The sequence below is a fragment of the Octopus bimaculoides genome, chromosome 6 (genome assembly GCF_001194135.2).
Source record: "Octopus bimaculoides isolate UCB-OBI-ISO-001 chromosome 6, ASM119413v2, whole genome shotgun sequence".
In the NCBI taxonomy this organism is placed as follows: domain Eukaryota; kingdom Metazoa; phylum Mollusca; class Cephalopoda; order Octopoda; family Octopodidae; genus Octopus; species Octopus bimaculoides.
In genome coordinates, this window is record NC_068986.1 from 92728206 (window position 1) to 92734404 (window position 6199).

At 41.1% G+C, this 6199-nt stretch overlaps 1 protein-coding gene across 1 annotated transcript in view; it reads left to right on the top strand.

The window, feature by feature from the left end:
* The first annotated feature begins 586 nt into the window (after positions 1-586).
* Positions 587-6199, top strand: part of LOC106873305 (rho guanine nucleotide exchange factor 10) — a 43575-nt gene continuing 37962 nt past the window's right edge. The window contains exon 1 of the mRNA XM_014920618.2: positions 587-751. The gene's annotated coding sequence lies outside the window, so the exon portion shown is untranslated. The remainder of the gene's footprint in view (positions 752-6199) is intronic.

Genomic DNA, 6199 nt, shown 5'->3' on the forward strand with positions numbered 1-6199 from the left:
TATATATATATAGGAAAGCAGCACTCTGTCGGTTACGGTGACAAGGGTCCCAGCTGATACGATCAATGGAACAGCTGGCTCATGAAAATAACATGCAAGTGGCTGAGCACTTCACAAACACGTGTACCCTTAACGTAGTTCTCAGGGAATTTCAGTGTGACACAGAATGGAATGCCTTTAAGCAGAAGCTAAACATGTATAACAAAGACAATTTGCAAAGCAAAAGAGTAAATAGGAGAAAGAAGATCCAGAAAAGACTTTGGTCTCAATAGACTTCTAATTAGGAGGTATTTGTCAAGAATTGATTGTTTTGTTAATTAAGCTCTTAACTTATTATCCTATGCTTGAGAAGACCTGTTGAGTCAAGTAAAACCAAGATTGTAGCTGTGGCCGATGCTTCTTGACTGGCTCCTGTGCCTGTGGCATGTAAAAAGCACCATCTGAACGTGGCCGATGCCAATACCTCCTGATTGGCTCCTGTGCTGGTGGCACATGAAAAGCACTATCTGAATGTGAAATTCGAAAAAACATGTGTTTTTGTTTAGAGGTTAATTATTTCTAATTTATTACTTTTGCCTTTTCTGTTTTTTCCATGGCTATTTAGGCAGTTGTTTTATTAAACAAAATTCGCAATACGGGAACAAAAGATTTCAGCGATAATGAAGAAGAAAGTTTTTGTCTTCCGGTGACTCTGAAGGCTGAAATATCCCCACATTTGCCACCCCCTCCAGAAGGCCTCACACGTAAACAGGTAAGTTCCATTTGCATTCCAGACTTGTTGCTGCATGTCTATATACAGAGAATGGTTATAAATTGCCTTGTTGTGACTGCTGTTGATTTTGTGCTTCTCTAGTGTATCGAGGCTTTGTCAAGCCAATGTACGACAAAGTAAGTTGTCAGTTGAATCACTACAGCTGATAGGGAACCTCTGTTTTATGGCTCTAGATCAGGGGTTGGCAAACTTCTTGCATTATTGACTCCTTCATGGGATCATTGATAAGTTATCAAACCCCATGCTGTAAATTTCTGAAATAAAATTTAAAATTTAATTAATAAAAATTTTCTTATAGGCGTAGGAGTGGCTGTGTGGTAAGTAGCTTGCTTATCAACCACATGGTTCCGGGTTCAGTCCCACTGCGTGGCACCTTGGGCAAGTGTCTTCTACTATAGCCTCAGGCCGACCAAAGCCTTGTGAGTGGATTTGGTAGACAGAAACTGAAAGAAGCCTGTCGTATATATGTATATATATGTATGTGTGTGTATATGTTTGCGTGTCTGTGTTTGTCCCCCCCAACATCACTTGACAACCGATGCTGGTGTGTTTACGTCCCCATAACTTAGCGGTTCGGCAAAAGAGACCGATAGAATATGTACTAGGCTTCCAAAGAATAAGTCCTGGGGTCGATTTGCTCGACTAAAGGTGGTGCTCCATCATGGCCACAGTCAAATGACTGAAACAAGTAAAAGAGTAAAAGAAAAGAGAGTTATATAAAACCACTAATTCCCTCTTTCTTTTGTATCATTACCCATTTTTTGCAAAGAAATATTTTAATGAAATTTAATGAAAATGCTTAACAAAATTATTAAAAGACACTAAAAATTCAATCATATTATATTGATATAGTTGGAATATCAATACCTTATCAACTGTCACTCTGTTGGCTATGGCAACAAGCACTCCAATTGATCTGATCAACAGAACAGCTTCCTTGTGAAATTAACAGGCAAGTGGCTGAGTGCTCAATAGACATGCATACCTTTAACATAGCTCTCAGGGAGATTCAGTGTAACACAAAATGTGACAAGACTGGCCCTTTGAATTTACAGGTACAAGCCATTTTTGCCAGCTGAATAGAGTGGAGCACTCAGCCATGAATATCCTTCATCATATAACCACTGTAACCCTTGCTTGCACGGAAAAGCAGAAATCAAAATGAACAAATTGCTTTAGTATATCTCTGGGCAACATGCCATATGGGCAAATGGTTTATTAGTTATGTGAAAAAGTGTGAAGGCATGTGGTTTAGTGGTTAGGGTATTCAGTTTACAATTGTTAGGTTGTGAGTTCAATTTCCAGCAGGGCATGGTGTTCTTGTCACTAACCCATCCTGTTTTTTTCAAGGAAGGAATTTTAATTCCAGAAGAATTCAAATGCATTTTAATAGTGGCTGCTTTGTTAACAGAAAATATCGAGAGAGGTCTTTGGTGGTTGGCCCACTTATCAGTGATGTCACTGAGTGTAGCATAGCTCACCATAAGTTGTAAGCATTCACAGACACCACACACACATACACACCCACCTACATGCATGCACATGCACATACACACACTCACACGAACATATACACAGACATAACAGAAGTAAATAGACACCCTTATAATCATTAAAATTTATTTAAATCTGAGATTATACATTCAATTTTTTTTTATTAATTGTTATAATGTGAATATCTAATATTTAGTATATATGCCCTTTGCATTTTTCAATGCAAGATCCCTATTAGGCATGTTACTGATCAGATGAGGAATATTCTCTTGCAGAATTTCTTGCCAAGTTTCATGTAGTAATCTCAAAAGACCTGGCTTTGAAGATGCTTTCTTGTTCTTTTCATGAAGTGTCCCTTCCATTATGCCCCAGAGGTGTTCAATACGTTCAATATCTGGTGACTCGCTTGGCCATGAGAGCTTTTTAATGCCATTCTCATCCAACAAATCTTGGGTCATTTTAGCTGTGTGACAAGGAGCTCCATTTTCCATAAATAGATTGTCTTCTTTAATCATTTCACCACTGGAGAAGATTGGAAGGAGTCCTTTCTGCAATATGGATGCATATTTATCTGAGTTTATGTTTCCCTCACACTCCACTAACTCTGACCATTGCAGAATAACTGTTGTGTTTCGTTGTTGGCTACAATCTTTTTATATCAAATTCTTGATCGCAGAATCTCCAGACTCACACTCGACCACTGTCAGGAAATACGGCAAATATGGACTCATTAGAAAATATGACAGTGTCCAAAAATGTTAGTAACCTCACCACCATCTCATTGGCCCAATCTTTTCTCTGCTTGATGTTGGCTGGACGTAGAAGTGGTTTCCTTCTTGCTGCTCTGCCATAGTCACCAAGTTTGTGGAGACTTCTGACAGCTGTTCTGGAACTGACATCAACTTGTTCTGCTATATCAGAGGCCTTGCAATGAGGATTATCCTCCACACTTCTCTTAACAAAGAGAAGGGTCCTGTCAGAGGGCCCTGGTTGATCTGGGCAAGGTGATGTAGACTCCTTCCCCTCTCTGGCGAATTGCACAATCACTCTATTAACTGTAGAAAATGGGATCCCAAGGTTTTCTTCAATTTTATGCTATGTCCACCTTCAGAATGACCCAAAGTATGGTCTCTTTGAAATTCAAACAGTTCCAAGACTTCTTTTGTACATGGCATGATTAAACAGTCACATGTAGGAGATGAAAATGTCAATTAACAAAAAATATAAACCTTTACAAGCTAGAATAAACATAAAACGATGCTTTATGGGATGTCTATTTACTTCTGTCATGTCTGTGTACATGCAAGTAGATACATATTACTGTTTTACTCTTTAATTTGTTTCAGTCATTTGACTGCAGCCATGCTGGAGCACCACCTTTGGTCGAACAAATCGACCCTGGGACTTATTCTTTGCAAGCCTAGTACTTATTCTATCGGTCTCTTTTGCCAAACCGCTAAGTTACAGGGACACAAACACACCAACATTTGTTCCCAAGCGATGGAGTGGGGACAAACACAGACACACACACACACACACACATATATATATATATACCATGGGCTTCTTTCAGTTTCCATCTACCAAATCCACTCACAAGGCTTTGGTTGGCTATAGAAGGCCATAGAAGAAGACATTTTCCCAAGGTGCCACGCAGTGGGACTGAACGAGAAACCATGTGGTTGGTAAGCAAGCTACTTACCACACAGCCACTCTTGCGCTTGTTTTAATCACCTTTTATGAAATGCAAGAACATGGTGTACCCAATGTACAAATGGGATGCACACTATAATAGGATATCAATCAAGCAAACAAACTGGGTAAAAACAGTGGCACACAATTTTTTGGTGGTTGAATATATGTTGAATGGTGGAGCTGAAGAGGTTATTATAGCTGTAGTTGTTGATGATGGTGGTGGTAATGGTGGTGGTGGTGGTGCCAGAATGAAATAACGTGGAAACAAGACAAAGCACTATATCTGTCTGCTTCGTTAATCATCTTTATTAAATGGCAAACCGGGTGTAATTGTTGACACCACAATTGCTGTGGCTGCAAATGTCATGGCAACAATTACTAAATTGTACCCTCGTCCTCCCCCTCCACCTCTCGCCCCACTCTTCCTCTTCCTATATCTCTATCCCTAATCTTATCATCCCTCTCTCTTTCTCTCTCTCACTTTTTCTTTCCCTTTCTCCCTCTCTCTCTCTCTCTGTTTCTAACTCTTACTCCTCCTCACATGTCATTTAGAGGAGGGTGGTAACTTTGTTAGAACCCATTTGTTATGTGTGTGTGTGTGTGTGTGTGAATGAGGGTTTTGTATCTGTGTGCTTGTATCTAACGATCTGTATGTGTGTCTGTCTGTCTGTCTCTGTATGTTTTTTGTGTCTGTCTGTCTCTCTGACTCTGTATGCCTGTGTGTGGATGTGCTCATGTGTATGTATGTGTGTGTGCTTGTATGCCTGTTTGCATCCTTATGTGTGTGAGTGTGTCTGTCTTTGTGTCTCTGTATGCCTGCATATATGCCTCTGTGTGTGTGAGTATGTGTGTATGTGTGTGTGTGTGTGAGTGTGTGCATGTGTGTGAGTGTGTGAGTGTGTGCACACACTAGTATGCATGTGTATCCCTCTGTCTGTCTCTCATTGTGTCTTTATATGTCTGCACATGTGCCTCTGTGCATGTGTGAATGTATGTGTGAGTGTGTGCATGTGTGTGTGTGAGTGTGTGTGTGTGTGTGTGTGCATCCACACACTAGTATGCATGTGTATCCCTCTGTCTATCTGTCTGTGCATGTATGAGTGTGTGTGTGTATGTGTAAGTGTGTGTGTGCATGCACACACTAGTATGTATGCGTATCTGTCTGTGTGTGTCTGCACGTGGGTTAGTGTGTGTGTGTATGTGCACATGCCTACTCTAGTATGTATGTGCATCCCTCTGTCTGTCTGTGTATGTGTATGTGGCTGAGTGTGCATGCGTGTGTGTGCATGTACACACTAGTATGTATTGTATCCGTCTGTCTGTCTTTGTGTCTCTATATGTCTGCATGTATGCCTCTGTGTGTGTGAGTGTATATATGTGTTTGTATCCGTCTGTCTCTCTGTGCATGTGTGACTGAATGAGTGTGTGTGTCTGTGCGCATGCACTAGTATGTGTATGTATCTGTCTGTGCATGTGTGTGTGTGAGTGTGTGTATGTGCATGAACACACTAGTATGTATATGTATTATCTGTCTGTCTGTCTGTGCATGCGTGTGAGTGAGAGTGTGTGTGTGTGTGTGTGTGTGCACGTGTGTGTGTGTGTGTATGTATCCGTCTGTCTGTCTGTGCATACATGTGAGTGAGAGTTGTGTATGTGTGTGTGTGTGTGTGTATGTGTGTGTGTGTGCATGCACACACTAGTATGTATATGTATCCGTCTGTATGTGCATGTGTGTGAGTGAGTGTGTGAGTAAGTGTGTGTGTATGCATGCACACTCTAGTATGTATGTGTATCCGTCTGTCTATCTGTCTATCTGTTTGCCTGTCTGTCCGTCTGCCTTACTTTATCCAGGAATGACACATTCTCATGTTGTTCCACTCACCGTTGCAAATGTTGCTGTTCTTCATTTTGTTACTTTTATTGTTGTTGCTCTTTCTGCTGTGGTTGTTGTTGCTGTTGTTGTTGCTGTTGTTGTTATTGTTGTTGTTGTTGTTGTTGTTGTTGTAGTGGTTGTTGATGAAACCTGTCGTTGCTGCTGTTGTGGTCAACACTTGTTGCTGTTGTCATTATGACATTGTTGTCTTAGTTGTTGTCATTGTACTTGTAGTGGTGGTGGTGGTGATGGTGGTGGTGGTAGTACTGGTGGTGGTGGTAATGGTGGTAGTGGTGGTGGTGGTGGTAGTGGTGGTGGCGGCGGCGGTGGTGGTTGCTGTGGTGGTGTTGGTGGCGGCGGCGGTG